The sequence below is a fragment of the Dermochelys coriacea genome, chromosome 4, assembly GCF_009764565.3.
Source record: "Dermochelys coriacea isolate rDerCor1 chromosome 4, rDerCor1.pri.v4, whole genome shotgun sequence".
In the NCBI taxonomy this organism is placed as follows: domain Eukaryota; kingdom Metazoa; phylum Chordata; order Testudines; family Dermochelyidae; genus Dermochelys; species Dermochelys coriacea.
Genome location: NC_050071.1, coordinates 120,835,637 through 120,855,729, shown reverse-complemented (window position 1 = coordinate 120,855,729; position 20,093 = coordinate 120,835,637). Strand labels below are relative to the sequence as shown.

The 20,093-nt window shown below is 43.6% G+C and overlaps 1 protein-coding gene across 3 annotated transcripts in view; it reads right to left on the bottom strand.

The window, feature by feature from the left end:
- Window positions 1-19,820, bottom strand: part of KIAA0232 (KIAA0232 ortholog) — a 112,457-nt gene extending 92,637 nt beyond the window's left edge. Inside the window, exon 1 of one of the 3 annotated variants that reach the window (XM_038399120.2) lies at window positions 19,438-19,820. The gene's annotated coding sequence lies outside the window, so the exon portion shown is untranslated. Of the gene's footprint in view, window positions 1-18,941; window positions 19,048-19,437 lie in introns of those variants that run through there. The other 2 variants (XM_038399122.2, XM_038399121.2) reach the window with 2 other exon arrangements.
- Window positions 19,821-20,093: the final 273 nt, after the last annotated feature.

Below are 20,093 nucleotides of genomic sequence, written 5' to 3'. Positions count from 1 at the left end.
ACTTCTTGTAAGCTTCCTTTTTGTGTTTAAGCTCACTGAAGATTTCTCTGTTAAGCCAAGCTGGTCGCCTGCCATATTTGCTATTCTTTCTGCACATCGGGATGGTTTGTTCCTGAGCCCCCAATAAGACTCCTTTAAAATACAGCCAGCTCTCCTGGACTCCTTTCCCCTTCATATTAACCCAGCAGATTCTGCCCGTCATTTCCCTGAGGGAGTCAGTCTGCTTTTCTGAAGTACAGGATACATATTCTACTGCTCTCCTTTCTTCTTTTGTCAGGATCCTGAACTCGACCAGATGTCTGGCAATTAGTTTTCAGGACTTCAGATAAAGAAATATTTGAGTAAAGAGTAAGCTCAGACAGTTCTTCATGGAAAAGCTTGGATTGAATTGGTACACTGTTACCAGGGCTTTGGAGTGGAGCCCAGAGCTGGAGGTTTTTGCCCGGAGCTGGAGCACAGAAAATCTTGATTGCTCCACTGCTCTAGTTCTCCCCCCCCCCCCCATTTTCAATCCAAAATGAATGATATTTAGCAAGAAAGTCCTACGGGTGCCAAAAAGTTTGATTGTATAACAACTGACATCAACATCTACTTTACGTAATATGTCACAGTTATTCTCACTTTGGCCAAAATCAAGATTTAATGTACAGATACAAAATTACAAAGTGTTTTGGAGATATGTTTTATTAAAGAATCAGATAATCATCAGACATCCGGCAACACTGCAGACTGCTCCCACCCTTGTGCCAAGGTTAGACGAGTACGTACTTGCGTAGATTAGTTAGATAAGTACGTGTTGATACTTCTTTTGTAAGGGTTGATCAATAAGACGTGCTGAGTGCTGCAATTATGGAAAAGTGTGACGCAAGACGCAACATTTAAGATATCACAAACAGGTATATATTGCAAAAAAAAAAAAATGGTTTGATATATTAAGATATCGCAAGAGATATTAACAACTTAAGCTCATTTCTCACATAGGCTCCCGTTACCAGTGCATTTGTTCATTTGTACATGCTTCCGTATCACTCTGGCGGATTTATTCTATATGTCATCTGTTCAACAGTCTTTTGGTAGCGTTGTTTATAATTTTAAATTTACCGAAAAGTGAAGTGCAGCAAGCATATAAATACACAGTAAACATTTTTGCATAAATTAGAAGTGATTTTTGTGATATATCCAGAATGACTAGAAAATGTCCAACACAACTTTGGGGGTGAATAGTTAGGTCATTTTAAGAAAACAAGTTTCTGAGAACACGTCCTAAAATTCTTCCTAAGTTAATTTCTGATTAATATCTCAAACGCTTTAATATAAAGTAATGAAATTATGTCTGTGTCTTAGCGTTAGTACGTGCTACCATATTACATTACTAACGCTATGGTACATACCAAATTTCATTGATATCTATATTAAAGCATTTTTGAGATATTAACTTTGAAAATATTTCAAATATTTTTACGGCAAAATTTCATAAGAAAAACTAACTTGCAATCTATAAATAAAAATTCTTATGTATATTAAAAATCCTTACTTCATTAAAACTGCAAGAAACATATTAAATATACTTCAATAATAATTTTACGTAAAAAAATGCGACCATTTTTGTCCAGAAAATCCAAAATAAATTAGAAGTACCTTAAGTGGTTAAGAAATCACAAGCAGGTACATTTATTTATTTAATGAAATACTTTTGTTCATTGCTTTTCGAAGATCATAACAAGAAACATTTGGATGCGGCAGCAGCACAAGAAGATTTGGCCATGGCTTCAACAACAAGAACAAAAAATCAAATCCCCCCCCATGATTGATAAACGATTTACGGAAAAGGATCTCAATGACGTCTTTACTTTTGAATTTGAAAAGCCCAAATTTGGGCTTTTGGGAAAAGCAAAGAAGAAATCGGCAATGTGCAAGGTGGAAAAGGAAGCGAATGGCAAGCTCAAACGATATAGCTTCAAGACAAGTGAAGCAAGTGCCATGAAAAGTTTCAAACTCTGGCAGCATGTAAAAACGTAACCATCCTGAAAACTATGCAACTCTGGTTACAAAAAAAGGACCAGGAAGATAAGGCAAAAGAAGAAACCTGACGCGGCTAAACAACATTCATCTGGCTCTTTGAAAACTCCTGGAGAAAAGATTTTTTTGCGGAGCTTGATCTGAAAATGAAAACCCAAAATTGAGCAAACAAAACTTGACTCATATTTGAAGTCCTCAAAGATTACAGTCCCCATGGATGCCAATACCTTCTGTGAAGGGCTGATGGAAATGGTTTGCTTGACTTCAACACCATTCACTACCTTCAGGCTAAAGAACAAAGGATTCTAAAAAACTGTAGGTGAAATGGGTCGGAAGCTTGGCGTTTCGACAGGGCATGATGCAGTTCATCATTTAGATACAGCACAGCTGAGTCTGGTCGCGAAGAGCTCAAGAAAGCTTTTGAGCAAAAATTGTGCTACCTGAAAATGGATGTGGCAACCTGCGGAAACAGAAATTTCCTTGCAATCAATGCTTAGTACTACAAAAAAAGAAAAGGAGTACTTGTGGCACCTTAGAGACTAACAAATTTATTAGAGCATAAGCTTTCGTGAGCTACAGCTCACTTCATCGGATGCATTTGGTGGAAAAAACAGAGGAGAGATTTATATACACACACAGAGAGAACATGAAGCAATGGGTTTATCATACACACTGTAAGGAGAGTGATCACTTAAGATAAGCCATCACCAACAGCGGGGGGGGAAAGGAGGAAAACCTTCCATGGTGACAAGCAGGTAGGCTAATTCCAGCAGTTAACAAGAATATCAGAGGAACAGTGGGGGGTGGGGGGGGGGGGGAGAAATACCATGGGGAAATAGTTTTACTTTGTGTAATGACTCATCCATTCCCAGTCTCTATTCAAGCCTAAGTTAATTGTATCCAGTTTGCAAATTAATTCCAATTCAGCAGTCTCTCGTTGGAGTCTGTTTTTGAAGCTTTTTTGTTGAAGGATAGCCACTCTTAGGTCTGTGATCGAGTGACCAGAGAGATTGAAGTGTTCTCCAACTGGTTTTTGAATGTTATAATTCTTGACGTCTGATTTCTGTCCATTCATTCTTTTACGTAGAGACTGTCCAGTTTGGCCAATGTACATGGCAGAGGGGCATTGCTGGCACATGATGGCATATATCACATTGGTAGATGCGCAGGTGAACGAGCCTCTGATAGTGTGGCTGATGTGATTAGGCCCTATGATGGTATCCCCTGAATAGATATGTGGACAGAGTTGGCAACGGGCTTTGTTGCAAGGATAGGTTCCTGGGTTAGTGGTTCTGTTGTGTGGTGTGTGGTTGCTGGTGAGTATTTGCTTCAGATTGGGGGGCCGTCTGTAAGCAAGGACTGGTCTATCCAAGCGCTACGATATAACCGCATTTGCTCCAACCCCTCAGACAGAGGCAAACACCTACAAGATCTCTATCATGCATTCCTACAACTACAATACCCACCTGCTGAAGTGAAGAAACAGATTGACAGAGCCAGAAGAGTACCCAGAAGTCACCTACTACAGGACAGGCCCAACAAAGAAAACAACAGAACGCCACTAGCCATCACCTTCAGCCCCCAACTAAAACCTCTCCAACGCATCATCAAGGATCTACAACCTATCCTGAAGGACGACCCATCACTCTCACAGATCTTGGGAGACAGGCCAGTCCTTGCTTACAGACAGCCCCCCAATCTGAAGCAAATACTCACCAGCAACCACACACCACACAACAGAACCACTAACCCAGGAACCTATCCTTGCAACAAAGCCCGTTGCCAACTCTGTCCACATATCTATTCAGGGGATACCATCATAGGGCCTAATCACATCAGCCACACTATCAGAGGCTCCTTCACCTGCGCATCTACCAATGTGATATATGCCATCATGTGCCAGCAATGCCCCTCTGCCATGTACATTGGCCAAACTGGACAGTCTCTACGTAAAAGAATGAATGGACACAAATCAGACGTCAAGAATTATAACATTCAAAAACCAGTTGGAGAACACTTCAATCTCTCTGGTCACTCGATCACAGACCTAAGAGTGGCTATCCTTCAACAAAAAAGCTTCAAAAACAGACTCCAACGAGAGACTGCTGAATTGGAATTAATTTGCAAACTGGATACAATTAACTTAGGCTTGAATAGAGACTGGGAATGGATGAGTCATTACACAAAGTAAAACTATTTCCCCATGGTATTTCTCCCCCCCCACCCCACCCCCCACTGTTCCTCTGATATTCTTGTTAACTGCTGGAATTAGCCTACCTGCTTGTCACCATGGAAGGTTTTCCTCCTTTCCCCCCCCTGCTGTTGGTGATGGCTTATCTTAAGTGATCACTCTCCTTACAGTGTGTATGATAAACCCATTGCTTCATGTTCTCTCTGTGTGTGTATATAAATCTCTCCTCTGTTTTTTCCACCAAATGCATCCCATGAAGTGAGCTGTAGCTCACGAAAGCTTATGCTGAAATAAATTTGTTAGTCTCTAAGGTGCCACAAGTACTCCTTTTCTTTTTGCGAATACAGACTAACACGGCTGCTACTCTGAAACTAGTACTACGAAGAAGGAAAAAATAAAGCTGTGGTAAAATCTTGGACATAAAAACACTGAAGGGCGTCACAATTCTTTGTACGTGAAAAGTCAAGTAAAAGCTATTTTAGAAAAATTTGGGATCAGTGAAACGCAAGTGCTGAGCATCTGTGTTGACAATGCAGCAAACATGACATGTGCCGTCAAAAATTTCAACAAGGACAATGAAACTATTTCTACCTCTAAGAACAGGGATGTGGACAGAACTGAAGCTATTTTGCCTGATGAAGGAACTAAAGGAATGGATGAATTTGAACTCAACATGGATGCTGCTGTGCAACAGGTCAATGACCCAATAGTGCCAACATGGCTTCATGACAACTCAAAAGTCCAACTGAGCAGGTGTGGTATTCACACTCTTCAGCTGGCAATTTGCGATGGACTGAACAAAGAACATACAAAGAAATTTCTGGCAAAAATTCGACAAGTCATTGAACCCCAAGCATTCGAAGTGTTCTGCTTGATCTACATGGGGTAACTCAGTCACTGGATACTGTGACTCGCTGGGGTTCAATATTTGCGATGATTGATTGGCTTCTCATTTTTCAATCTTACTGTGAACAAGTGGCTGCTGCTGGAACAAGAGAACTCAAGTTAACAAAAGCTGAATGAAAGTGAAGTGAAACAAAGTGAAGAACCTGCAAGACTTCTTGGCAAAGCCAAACCAAACAACCGTGAATCTTCAAGCTGTAGATGTAGCCCCAGGAGTTTTAATGAAGGAATGGCGAAAACTGTCAAAATTCTTGCAAGAAAATGGTGGACAAATTGCAGAAGGAATTCTATCCTCCATGCAGGAACGCAAAGAGAAGCTTTTTGACAATATTAATTTCCTTGCTGGTGTTTATGTTGATCCACAGTATTGGATTCTTCTTACCTCAAGGGAAATACCAAAGGCAAAGGAAGAGCTCCTTGATATTGCTCAACAACGCGAAAAACAAAATCTGTTGCTACATTTTAACTTGGCGAAAGAGATTGAAGAAAATAAAACAAAAAAAGGAATCAACAATCGAATTTGAGGTTTCTGAAAGTTCACATCCTTCAGAAATAGCAGGCTGTTCTCAAACTTCCGTCTCCACTCTGAACTTGTTCGAGCGTTCATCCCTGAGACGTCTTCAACCATCAAAGAGAAATGGAGGTAATTCAAGCACCAATTCTTCAGAAGATTCCTTGAAAAGGAATTGGATGAACAAGAAAGACGCCGGCGAACTTCTGCGATTTGTAATTGTAACGAAGCATTAATTTGAGAGAAACTTTTGGGAAGACTGTGAGGCGATGGAGTCTATTGGTAGGCTAAAAGTTAAGTCTGTTTTTGAGGCCATTCACAGCTACCCACACCACATTCAGGCTGCCTGTAGAATTGCTTCGAGCATGCCAACAACTCAAGCTAGTGTAGAGCGACTTTTTTTGGCTTTAAAGTTAATTTTAAATGATTTGCGGCAGGCTATGAAAGACGACTTGATTGCTGCAATAATTTTTTACAGAATGAATTATGAATGACTCTAGTTTGTATCATTGTTGATGACATTTAAATTGTTTTAAAAGTCTGAATAAAAATCATGTTTTTTTTCAAAATTACAGTATGCACTTTTTTATTTAGTTAAAAATTAATTTGAGTCGGAGCATGGAGTCAGAGTGGAGCTGGAGCGGAGCAATTCAAAAATTTGATTGCTCCAAATCCCTGACTGTTACAACATACTGCCATCTCTCTCAAACTGCTGCTAACTTGTTTTCCAGAATCTCAGTTTAACAAAAAAAAAAAAAAAGCTCTAGTTGTTACAATTGGTGGGGATGGGAGGAAGAGAGGTGGAATTTAAGGACCTGTCTACCCTGGCAATTTACAGCGCCACAACTTTCTCGCTCAGGAATGTGAAAAAAAACATGCCCCTGAGCGCAAGTTTCAGCGCTGAAAAGCGCCACTGTAGATAGTCCACCAGCACTGGTAGCTACGCCCTTTGTGGTGGTGGTTTTTTAGAGCACTGGGAGAACTCTCTCTCAGCGCTCTGCCGTGACCACACAAGCCACGTTAAAGCACTGCCACGGCAGCGCTTTAGCGTTGCCAGTGTCAACTAGCCCCAAGTGTCAACCACCTGTAACTGACATCTTTTTATGCGAGTCTGAGGCTATGGCAGGCTTCAGAGTAGCAGCCGTGTTAGTTTGTATCTGCAAAAAGAAACGGACTACTTGTGGCACCTTAGAGACTAACAAATTTGAGCATAAGCTTTCGCGAGCTACAGCTCACTTCATCGGATGCATTCAGTGGAAAATACAGTGGGGAGATTTTTATACACAGAGAACATGAAACAATGGGTGTTACCATACACACTGTAACAAGAGTGATCAGGTAAAGTGAGCTATTACTAGCAGGAGAGTGGGGGCGGGGGGGGGGGGAAAGAGAGAAAATCTTTTGTAGTTATAATCAAGGTGGGCCATTTCCAGCAGTTGACAAGAACGTTTGAGGAACAGTGGGGGGGGGGGGGAATAAACACGGGGAAATCGTTTTATTTTGTGTAATGACCCATCCACTCCCAGTCTTTATTCAAGCCTAAGTTAATGGAGTCCAGTTTGCAAATTAATTCCAATTCAGCAGTCTGTTTTTGAAGTGTTTTTGTTGAAGAATTGCCACTTTTAGGTCTGTAATCGAGTGACCATAGAGACTGAAGTGTTCTCCGACTGGTTTTTGATTATAATTCTTGACGTCTGATTTGTGTCCATTTATTCTTTTATGTAGAGACTGTCCAGTTTGGCCAATGTACATGGCAGAGGGGCATTGCTGGCACATTATGACATATCACATTGGTAGATGTGCAGGTAAACAAGCCTCTGATAGCGTGGCTGACGTGATTAGGCCCTATAATGGTGTCCCCTGAATAGATTCATAGATACTAAGGTCAGAAGGGACCATTCTGATCATCTAGCCCGACCTCCTGCACAGCGCAAGCCACAGAATCTCACCCACCCACTCCTACAAAAAACCTCATCTATGTCTGAGCTATTGAAGTCCTCAAATCGTGATTTAAAGACTTCAAGGAGCAGAGAATCCTCCCTCAAGTGACCCGTGCCCCATGCTACAGAGCAAGGCGAAAAACCTCCAGGGCCTCTCCAATCTGCCCTGGAGGAAAATTCCTTCCCGACCCCAAATATGGCAATCAGCTAAACCCTGAGCATATGGGCAAGATTCTCCAGCCAGATACTACAGGAAGTTCTTTCCCAGGTAACTCAGATCCCATCCTTCTAATATCCAATCTCAGGGGATTAGGCCTATTTACCCTGAATATTTGAAGATCAATTAATTACAAAAAATCACATTATCCCATCATACCATCTCCTCCATAAACTTATCGAGTAGAATCTTAAAGCCAGATAGATCTTTTGCCCCCATTGCTTCCCTCGGAAGTCTATTCCAAAACTTCACTCCTCTGAGGGTTAGAAACCTTCGTCTAATTTCAAGTCTAAACTTCCTGGTGGCCAGTTTATATCCATTTGTTCTTGTGTCCACATTGGTGCTGAGCTGAAATAATTCCTCTCCCTCTCAGGTATTTATCCCTCCGATATATTTATAGAGAGCAATCATATCTCCCCTCAACCTTCTTTTAGTTAGGCTAAACAAGCCAAGCTCCTTAAGTCTCCTTTCATAAGACAAGTTTTCCATTCCTCGGATCATCCTAGTAGCCCTTCTCTGTACCTGCTCCAGTTCCAATTCATCCTTTTTAAACATGGGAGACCAGAACTGCACGGTGTCCCCTGAATAGATACGTAGCTATGGCTACACTGGCACTTTACGGCACTGCAACTTTCTCGCTCAGGGGTGTGAAAAAACACACCCCTTGAGCACAGCAAGTTATAGCGCTGTAAAACGCCAGTGTAAACAGTGCCTCAGCGCTGGGAGCCGCGCTCCCAGAGTTCTAAGCTAATCCTCTTGTGGAGGTGGAGTACCAGGAGCACTAGGAGAGCTCTCTTCCAGCACTGGCGCACGACCACACTCGCACTTCAAAGCACTGCCGCGGGAGTGCTCTCGCGGCAGCGCTTTGAAGTTGAGTGTAGCCATGCCCTGAGCGTCTGGAGATCAGCTGTGAAAGGTGGAAACTGCCTGATTCATCCTAGTTAGATCACTTAAGTGTTAACTCAGATGACCAGTGATGATAGATAACAATGTTGACATTTATATTATTTCATTCCTTATTTAAGAGGAATCACAGGGCTTCCCTACACAGGGAAATTAGCAGCAGAACTATGCCAGTACAAGGGTATGTCTTCACCAACAATGTTAAAGTGCTGCCTGTGTAGTCGTGGCAACAGCACTGTAAAAAATAAAAAAAATAAAAATTAAAAAAGCCCACCCTCACAAGGGTAGTAGCTCTCAGCACTGGTGCACCGTCTACACTGTCACTTTACAATGCTGAAATTTGCAGTGCTCAGGGGGATGTTTTTTCACACCCCTGACCGAGAAAGTTGCAGTGCTGTAACGTGGCAGTGTAGAGAAGGCCTAAGTTATACTACTTAGTGTTACACAGATATAACTTCCACTGCAGACACACTTATTCCAGAAGAGTACGCTTTTCTGGTTTATATTATGTCACTGAAAGGCCCTGTCACGTTTGACCTCTGCTTAAGCACTGTTCCATCTCAACATAATTTAGATGCCCTGTGTACACAAAGCAACACAGTTTCCAACAGCCACATCTGAAAGAATGTTACACTGGAAGAGTATTTAGACTGTTCACACACTCTTTAGAACCCAATGTAGTCAGTGCACGAACGTGAGCTTTACACTTTTCTGTGTACCTTAACTTTTAACTAAAGAGAGTCAGAGGTTAAGGCCAGAAGGAACCACCAGTTCATATAGTGTGACCTCCTTATGTCACAAGCCATCAACACCACTCAGCCCCCATACACTAAACTCAACCACCACAGTTGGACCCAAGTATTACAGCCCATGGGAGACTAAACTATCATGTGCCACAGGGACAGAATAGGAGGCACTGAGATGCACCAAACACCAGAGCCTCTCCTCTCCCCCACACAAAGGCAGGGAATTAAGTGAGATATATCCAGATAATCCCAGTAAGTGTCCCCACTCCGTGTTGCAAAGGAAGGTGAAATCTGCCCAATGTCACTGCCAATATGACCTGGGGGGGGGGGGGGGGGGGAGTCCTTCCTGACCCCACATATGGCAATCAGTTACACCCTGAGCATATGAGCAATGCCAGCCCAACATCAAACTCTGTCTAGAGTACTCCCACATCCTGGCATCAGGGAAGTTGATGCTGATCAGCTTCAGCAATGTAACCCTACAGACAACTATATACAAGGAACCCACGGACCACCACACTTACCTTCACAGTTCCAGTAACCACCCCAGACATGAAAAAAAAAAAAATCTGTTGTCTACAAGCAGCTATTCAGATATCACAAAATATGCTCTGAGGAGAAAGTTAAAACTGCTTTCATCGAACAATGACACTCCAACAGAGAAGTAGATAGCATCATGGAATGGGCTGCTCATATACTCCAGGAGAACATGCTTCAATGCAGGGAAGAAAAAAAAGAAAAAAAAAAAAAAAAAAAAAAACAAAACAACGCAGCGACCATCCACCCTTGTCATCTACCACCCCACAATGGAACCCAGATGAGGTATGATCAAACAATTACAACTCATATTTGATGGGGACTACATTCTGAACATTTTTCCCCCAAGCCTTCTCTCCCCGATCCTTGCCCCCCAAAAAACCATCACCACCAAGATGATCCTCAGAAGCAAGCTCCCCACAGACCAGGACACATCAACTCTAAGAGGCACCAGATTCTGCCAGAACAACAGATGCAAAACCTGCAGACATCTCCAGTAATATGATCAACACCCTCCACAACATACCTTTCAAGATCCATGGGTCTTACACATTCCTATTAACAGGTGGCGTACCTCATCCAGTGCATCAAATGCCCCAACAACTACATGGGTGAAATCAGACAATCACTACACTCTTGAATGAACCATCAGAAAAAAAAAAAGATAAAGACAAAAACATCCTATCACCTATGGGAAAACACTTTTCACAATGTGGCCACTCCATGTCTGACCTTTCACTCTTCTTCTTCAAAAGGAAACCATCACACCACCTTCAGAAGACAAACCTAGGAACTTAAATTCATAACTCTGAAAGACAAAATCATGGCCTCAAAAATACGGGATACTGGTTATATGCCTCATTACAACAATTTATGACCAACTAACCGTTCTTTGTCCTATGACTATGAAAGTATTAATTGCTCAATTCATTTTAAGTGGTTTCTTGTAACATCTGTCAAGCCCTTATCCTTAATCTAACCCATCTTGTTTTTAGCTGACAAACACTGGTTACTTTTTCCAGAGCTGAAGAAGAGCTCTGTGAAGCTCAAAAGTTTGTCTCATCCATCAACCGAAGTAACTCTAATAAAATATTACCTCACCCACCTTGTCTCTCCCATTGCCAATTGTATTTTAACTGTGCATTCTTAGCATTTTATTAAACATGCTGAGCATTTACATACCACTTCATCAAATGACGACAACAGTGGCAAAAATGGCCGGTCTACATCCCTCAAGAAAAATACTTCTGTTCTTAAAATAAGGTATGCAAATCACAGCTACTGAACCAAGTTACTAAAAATTAGAACTCTGAAGTTTCTCTGGGCATATCTACACTGCAAAAAAAACCCAGGGTTAGCATAACACAAGTTAGCAGACCCTGGGTTTGTTAACCTAGGGCTTAAGTGTCTACACTCATTTGTAACCCCAGGTCCCAGCTCTGGGGCTCTAGCATCTACACTGCATTAAGTAGGCCGGAGTCCAACCACCCATAACCCAGACTTCCCTGTGCCCTCCCCAAAATGTGGCCGCTCTAGCCCTTTCTTCAAGGCGCAGCATGGGAAAATTTGACTGTCCATAAAACAAGACTGTCCAGAAGACAAAGAAAGTCAGCCTGTGGGATTGTGGAATAATTTTGGCAGACTCCCAGACCATGAATCCAGTGGGACTGCATCTATACTTCCAAGCAAGAGGGCTTGAACCCTGGGTTCCATCTCGACTCTGGCTTGGACCATCCACCCCCATGGAGTCCTGGGTCAGCACACTTTGCGTGTTGATGGAAAGGGATATAAGCCTTGAGCCAGAGTTCAAACTCTGGTCTTATGTTGCAGTCACTGCCCACACACATCCCCTTACCTTATAGTAAGATTATCCTGCTTGCCATACACAATTGACAAAAGCAGAGCTTCCACTCAAGTACTGAACTGGAAATTAACATTTTCAAGTGACAATGAATTAAAATAACTATGCTGCCCCTTTAAATGATCATTGAACTGAACTCATAGGATACTCTAGGCCAGTGGTCTACAAACTGGGGTGCGCAAGATGATCCCAAGGGGTGCACAGCAACAGGAGCGCTGCCGGACGGCACTCAGCCGTTTTGTTTCTTCAGCAGCAGCTCTGCATGTCCACAGCTGGTGTTCCCCCTCCAGCGGCACACCTGCGGCTGGTCTTCCGGTCTTCACCCTGGGGGTGTGCGAGCCAAAAAGTTTGGAGACCACTGCTCTAGGCAACTTCACCAGCAGTAGAGCATAGGTATGGCCATGCTACAGCACCACAGCTATAGCACTCAGCTGTGTTACTCTGGTGCCATAGTTGTAGATGCTTCCTACTTTTACGGAAGGGGTTTTTCTGTCAGTGTTATTAATCCACCTCTCTGAGAGGTGGTAGGTAGGTTGACTGAAGAATTATTCTGTCCACATAGCTGCATCTGCCTAGGGAGTTAGGTCAACCTAACTACAGGGCTCAGGGTGCAAAATTTTTCAGAGCCTTGAACACCACAGCTAGGTTTATCTAATTTTTAAAGTGTAGACCAACAGGCCCATGTTAGCCACACAACTCAGTATAATTTTCAGCAAAGCAGTTAGACATAGTGCAATAAGATCAAGCACTTTATAATCTTATTTATACTGTCTAATATTACATCCAAATAAGGAGCAAAATGAACTTGCTCTACTCCAGAAGACCGGACGGAGAAAAAAAAAAAAGGGGGAATGGGAAGTCATTCAAGAGCAACTTTCAGCTAATTAGAGACAAACTCCAAATCCTCAAGCAGCATCATGAGGTCATCTAGAAAAGTTTACAATAAAAGATTTTTACATTACACTACTATATAAATCACAGGGAACTGGCTGCAATTTTTTCAGAACTCTAAAACAAATTTATTTGGGCTAATAACGATATACTTCTACCCAACCATGCAGCCTTTCAGATCTAATACCCAATTATGGCTGTACATAATTGGGTAGGATGCTTCTAGTGCAGTGATTTCCAAAACTTTTTTTTTCTGGCGACCTAGCTGAAGAAAATTGTTGATGCCCACGACCCAACCAAGCTGGGGATGAGGGGTTTGAGAGTGAGGGCTGTGGGGTGGGGCCAGGAATGAGGGGTTCAGGGTATGGAAGGGTGCTCTGGGCTGGGGGTGCAGGCTCTGGGGTGGGGCCAGGAATAAGGGGTTTGAGGTGCAGGGTGTGGGAGGGGACTCTGGACTGGGGGTATGGGAGGGGGTCAGGGCTCTGGGGTGGGGCTGGGGATGAGGGGCTTGGGGTGCAGGAAGGGGTTCCAGGTTTGGGGGGGCTCAGGGCTGTGGCAAGGGTGTGGCACAGACTTACCTCCGACAGTTCCCAGCCAGCAGTGCAGCTGGGGTGCAGAGGCAGGCTTCCTGCCTGTCCTGGCACTGTGTCCTGGAAGTGGCCAGCAGCAGGTCCAGCTCCTAGATGGAGGCACGCAAGCAGCTTCACACGACTCTCACCCGCAGGCACTGCTCCTCCCTCCCATCAGCCAATGGGAGTGCGGAGCTGGTGCTTGGGGCAGGGGCAGCGTGTGGAGCCCTGCAGCCCCCCGCCTAGAAGCCGGACCCACTGCTGGCCACTTCCAGCACAGCACAGTGTCAGAAAAAGTAGGCACTAGCCTACCTTAGCTGGGCAGCACCACCAAAGGGACTTTTAACATCCCAGTCAGCAGTACTGACCAGAGCACCCAGTGCCTTATATGCCCCAACCGAGTACTGGGTCGCAACCCACGCTTTGAAAAATACTGTTCTACTGTAAATAGTGTACAAGTTAGGAGGTTAATGGTATCAATGTGGTTCTAATGCAACAGGCTTACTTTGTGATCTTCAGTTGTATCGGGTACGAAGTTAATAAATTCTCTCTTCAAGGTCTGGATCCTAAACACATCCCAAAATACTAAACTAATAAAGCCACATAACACTTCAAAGCATTAGAATTCTTATTTACATACCATACATTTTAACTCCTCCATTCCTATAGATTTCAAACTTCTCTATTTCAAGCAACTGATGACAATTTATAACGTCACAAGAGATCACTGGAATTAGTTCCTCATTAAGTGACAATAACTACTTTTGATCCATTTGCTGATTTCTAGCCAAAAGGCTAGTAGAAATACCAATAAAGGTAGTTTAGATGTTCTTAAACCAAAAAAAGTACACACGATAGCTTAAAACCTTAACCGGTAAGTCACTTTACTATTAAAGTGATTAGCTAACATATTAAAAAAATTCACATGCAGAGGTATGCTCATAAGTTTTGACTGGTTCCCTGTATGCTTCACATTATATATCTATAGTGCTTTGACATTAAAATTGTAAAGTATTATATAAACAGCCTCCTCTTTTCCAGTCTCCTGCTACCCACTGATCCATCTCTCACACATCTTCACACCACCTTCCATTGTTTATACGCATGGAACACCTTCCTTAACCAGTATGTAAGGCTATTACCCTCTCCTTCAAAACCCCTTGACAAGAGCAACTTCTTCCATGAAACCTACAAGAAACTGGCATGTAATATAATACCTGACTCTTATACAATACTTTTCATCAGTAGATCTCAAAGTGCTTTACAAAGTAAGGCAGTATCAATATCCCCATTTTACAGATGGGGAAATGGAAGTACAGAGGTGATATCACTTTCCAAAGGCAACCCAGCAGACCATTGACAGCAGGGAGTAGAACCGAGGTCTCCCATGTTTCAGTCCAGTACTCTACTTAATAGGCAACACTGTTTCATGTATAATGTTATAAATTGGAGATAATAAAAATTAAGTATATAAAAAGTGTATGGTTAGATTTTATCTCTGTTCCAATGTTATTTGTTTTCTTAGATAGTAAACTCCTTGGGACAGGAGTTGAGTCTTCCTGAGTATATGCATACTGCCTATAAAGTTGTAGGCATTATTGGAACAAATATTTATTTAAAAAATACTCATTACACAATTCAGAAAGAATTCTGCTTCTCCCTTAATGTTGTAGGCCAATATGTAAAACACAAAAATTCAAATGATGCTATATCATTTAGGTTGAAATTCACTGTAGCAGTTGTGAACAGGGCCTATGCACCAATTTAAGTCTTTAGCAGGCTATAGTTTAACTATAGTTGTTAGAACTTAAGCCGTGTATGGGGTGAATTACCTACTTTCAAATAAACCATTCTTCCTTCAAAGACTTTAGCAAAGCAGATACTAGAGTGGAGGCAGAGAAGCTGGAATATTAACTGTAGATTAAAATGTAAGAATTCTGGAAGTCAGTTCAAGAAGTTTATAAATTCATAAATTCCGATATTTTTGCCTGAAATTATTTAAGAAATAACTGATAGATTGAAGTTGAGTATTTATAGTAAATACTGTAACTCCTCCTACAACTTTTTAAAAAAAGTTATATTTCTAGTGTTAGCTATCGTGAAATAAGAGCTGTCTGACTAAAATACTTAAGCTAGCTTAACAAAACCGCAACATATACGATGGACCACTACACCACACGTTTGACCCCTAAACATCTAGTGCTGATATGCTGAATCCACTTTTGTGAAATCATCTCCTGCAACATAACTTCAAAATAAAATATTGATCATAAATCCTCTTTCAAGTCAGTAACTGTAGGAATAACCTTGCTAGCCGAGGCATTCACCAAACCACCCTACAGTTACTAAGCAATTCTTCCAAAGAACAATTTGTACATCACTTAAATGTGATGAATACAGGAAAATAAGATTTTTCCTCAAATTTTTGTCAATTTAAATATAAATTAACATTAAAAAAAGAAACTGGACACAGAAATTGAAGTATCCATTTAAATTTTTACAATTTTATGTGTAAAGTCTACTTTCCACTTGATTTGCTGGGGAATTTCAAGAAGTCTAACTTTTGTCTATGATAATAGCTCTACTTGCAAATGATTTATTAGGCCAGACACACTGTTTTATTGACCTAAATGGTGGCTCCAAACACCACTGAACAGTTCAAAAGGAAATATGGTAGAGAGACTATAGTAAGCATTTTCTGAAAGCAATTTGCTTTCTGAGTTCCATAAGTGATATGGATAACTAGAATATTTCCTATTCTTACTCTTAATGTGCATTTCGCTTTACTCTGCATTGTCATTTATTTATTCATATTACAGTGATATTCATCCATGAGTATAGTTACCATTTCCCTCAGAGGCAGTTTTAAGGACATTATATTGTTCTGTTAGACCACTATAAAATTTATCTTTTCTGTAAACTTGCATGTATTTAAAAAAATAAAAAAATAAAAAAATCAGGTACTAAGTAAAAGTAAACTAGGATAATTTCACTCCCTGTTCTGAGCAAACAGCTACTTTACAAATAAGTATCTTTCAAACACTTAAGAAATTTTTGAATAAAGAGTTTTGTTTACGGCCAGATCTTATACTTTTAAAAGCTGCTAATCAACCCCTACATCAATTCCTTTTTAACACCCACTATTCTGGACTATAGCCCAATGCTCTCCTTTACTTTTGTTAAATGAAAGGGAGACAAAACTAGTAAGGCTTTGTCTACACTACGCACCTTTTAGCGACCCAGCTGTGCCGCTACAGCCGTGCCACTAAAAGGCACATTGCGTAGCTGCTGTTTGTTGGCAGAAGAGAGCTCTCCCACCAACAAAAATCTTCCACTCCCAACGAGCAGCAGTAGCTTTGTTGGCAGGAGAGCGCTCTGACCGATGAAGCGTTGTTTACGCTGGCGCTTTCACTTTTTGTCGGAAAAATTCTGTTGTTCGGGGTGGGGGAGCGGTCCACACGCCTGAATGACAAAAGTCTTGTCCAGTTTCCAGTGTAGACTAAGCCTAAATCCTAGTTAAAGCTCTTAAAAAAAAAAAAAAAAAAAAAAAAGGGAAGAGAGCTGACTCCTGTAGTATACGCCTTAAAACTCAATGAAATTCCAAACAGATCCAAATCTGCACATTAGATGGTAGGCTGGCTGCTCTTGGTGCCATCATTTTCCTTCCTTTTTCCTACTTCCCACTAAAGCTACAGAGCAAACCACTGCAGGACAATGCTGACCAAATCAGAATTATCTTGTGTGCATTGCCCTTCATGATGCATCCTTGGAATTTCCTTCTTATTAAGAGGGAAAGGATATTTGTATTTCCTGCTGCTTCTCTTGAGGTGATCAGACTACCAAGCCAGCAGATCTCAAAGCAGGGATAGTTCTTTAACATTCCTACTGCATCATCCAAAAACCCCTTCCTCCTCCACTGATCCTAGGCATCAACCTGCTGATGAGCAACAGGCAGTCAGAAATCCTACCCTGCAATTCAAGTCTGCAGATTCTCACTTTAATGTTTGATCTCAGACAATGTGACGTGTACTATAAATGCATGGTGGTGTTCCACAGTTATTTTATTAAAATTGTTCACCACCTCCATTCTACCTGAAGGATCTTTCACTTCATATATTACACATTATTTATTTATTAGCCTTTTCTGTACAACACTATGTTAGCAGTCTGTTCTATTAACAGCACAAACATGTGGCAGGTGCATAAATTGGTACCATTTAAAATTTCAAGGGCTGCTATTACATTACATGTAATTTTAAAAGATAAGAAAGACTTCCTTATTTTATTACAAAGAATTTTTCTCAATTTTGACTAGAAACTAAGTCTATTGTCTATTTTCAGATTCTCCTACATTAGCACAAAACTTCTATTCTTCAGTGAACAGTGCAGTGAAATATGTATTTTACAAAACTGTCCATGGAATCATGTTAGGTTAAGCTTTGACATATCTATAATCTGAAGCCAAGTTTAACCTAGAAATGTCCATCTCAATGTCCCCAACCAGCAATACTACCCCTTTATAAAAGTAATGTATAGAATATGATGCAAGACCGAAAGCAGAAAAAGTTGCCTCTACAACACTTTTCTAGTATGAAAAAAAACACACTCATGACAGTAACCGTTAATCTTTAGTTCTGCCAACTGTAGGCCAAATCCTTTAACATACAATATTAAAACACAGGATAAGATAGTTTGCTTGCCCTTATTAAAAGAGCAGAATCAGCCCCCTTCAAATGAGTGCAGATACAGACAACGAGCATTTGAAACTAACTAAAACGAGATAGTAAAAGCAGATTAAATACGTGATTTTGTAACAGTAAAGACTGGGGAGGAGACAGAAGTGAGGCCGACTTTCCTGAAATTAAGTGTCAGTTCGTGCCACTTCTGCATTCAGCCGTAACCTTCGCCAAACCTTGTACCCCTGCCTCTCCGCCCATGGCCTGCGAGAGGCTGCAGCACTTTAGAGCCCGCCCAGGTGGAGGACAGTTCAGTTACCATAGGACATAACTCCCCATCAATCTCCCGCCATCGTAGCTCCTCCTCTTTAAACAGCAGCAGCCCCCAGCCCCAACCTCCTCTATCCGCCTTTTCCTTCAATAGGCCCCTAAAGGACAATGCTGTTGGAAGACAGACACGCTTGAGTGTCCGACCAAGTCTGCCCTTAGCGCAGGCCTTACACGTTGTATATTAGATAGTGAGTATTTCATCGTGCCCTCATTACAAGCGTTCAGACCGATCACACAGCTTCTCCCGAGAGGGCAGCACCAGCCGCCGCCTACGTCTTGTACAGTAACTGGCAGGAGAAAAGGTCACGGAGTGAACCCCATCTATTCACAATCCGGGCCTGGTGGCCGCCGGGGCCAAGCCAGCCCCGTCACATACAAGTCGGGCAGGGCCTGCTCATCTTAATCAGAAGCTTGCGGCGTTGAATCCTCCCGAGGCAAAATCCCAGGTTTCTACCCGCTGCGCCTAGATGACAACGGGACAGCGCCGCGGGCCAGGGAAGCGCACGGATGGCCGCTGCCCCCTGCCAGTGTCTGGGCCCGAGGAAATCAGAGCGGGGGGAGGCAACGCTTGAGGCCCCTACACAAAGCTCCCGACCCCGGGACAGGCCGTCCTCCCCTCCCCTGAGCCCATGCCCAGCCCCGCTTACCTGCCACGGTGACCCCGGAGAGGCCGAGAGCCGGGGAGGAACCACCTCCCAGGCAGAGTCCGCGCTCGGGCCAGGGAACCCCGGGCGGGCCCCCAGCCCCGCCCCCGAGCCCTCCCTCCTAACCGGCTTCTCGCCAGCCCCTCTCGCCGGCCCCTCCCGCCCCTCCCCTTGCGCGCTGGGCCTCCCGGTCCCGCTCCTGCAGACAGGCTCCTGGCAGCGTGGAGCCGGGAGAGGGGAGCCCTGTGCCGGAATCCCCGCCCGAGCCGCTGAAGGACATGAACCTGCCCGGCACCCCCCGCAGCTCCCCCCAGGGCGCGCCAAGAGCAGCGAGCCGGCTCAGGCCTCGTCGGCCCCGGGTCTTTCCCGCCGTCCACCCGGGCCATCTCGGGACACCGCACCCGCCAGGCTCGCCCTCAGCGGGGGGCCCTACGTTCCCCTTCTCGCCCGGCCCGCCCTGTAACTGCCCCTCCACCCGAGCCCGCTGGCGGCTAGTTACCTGCTGTGGCGGTGGAGGCGCACAGCGGGGCCCGAGGGCCTCTAGCAGCCGGAGGAGGCGGCGGCGGCGGACTCCGTCCCGCTGCTGCCGTCCCCGAGTGAGGCGGGCGGGACGGAGCTGGGACCTGCCCTGGGAGGCGTTACGTAAACCGGCGGCGGCTCCCAACACCACGGGGAGGGAGGAGGGCCGGCAGCTCCGTCACCCGGCAACAGGACTCAGCGCCCCGGCGGACCGAGCCGGCGGCTCCGCCCCGTATCCTTCCGCCCAGAGGGCGACCCAGCAGACCGCCGCGCCGTGTTGCGCAATATAGCCCAGGGCAAAATGGCGCGGGCGGCCTGAAGAGCCGGCGAGCCGACCGGTGTTTTCCAATCCCTCCCCCTCCGGGTGTGTGCCTGTCTCAGCGCAGCTGCGGAGCCGCTGCTGGCTTTGTCTGGCTGAGGTGTTTTGGGGCCCCACCATCTCCTCATTTCCTAGTACAAGGGTGTCCTTATATTGACCCTTGTGTTGAGTGTTAATTCTGAAGCCTAACGACAGCGGTCACTCTCTCTATTTCTTTGCTGGTCAAAGCACCAGAGAAGAGAGTTGCTCCTACTATGAAGTTATACACAGCCAACACTGACTGATTTCTGGCCTTAAACCTCTGGGATTGGGAGAAT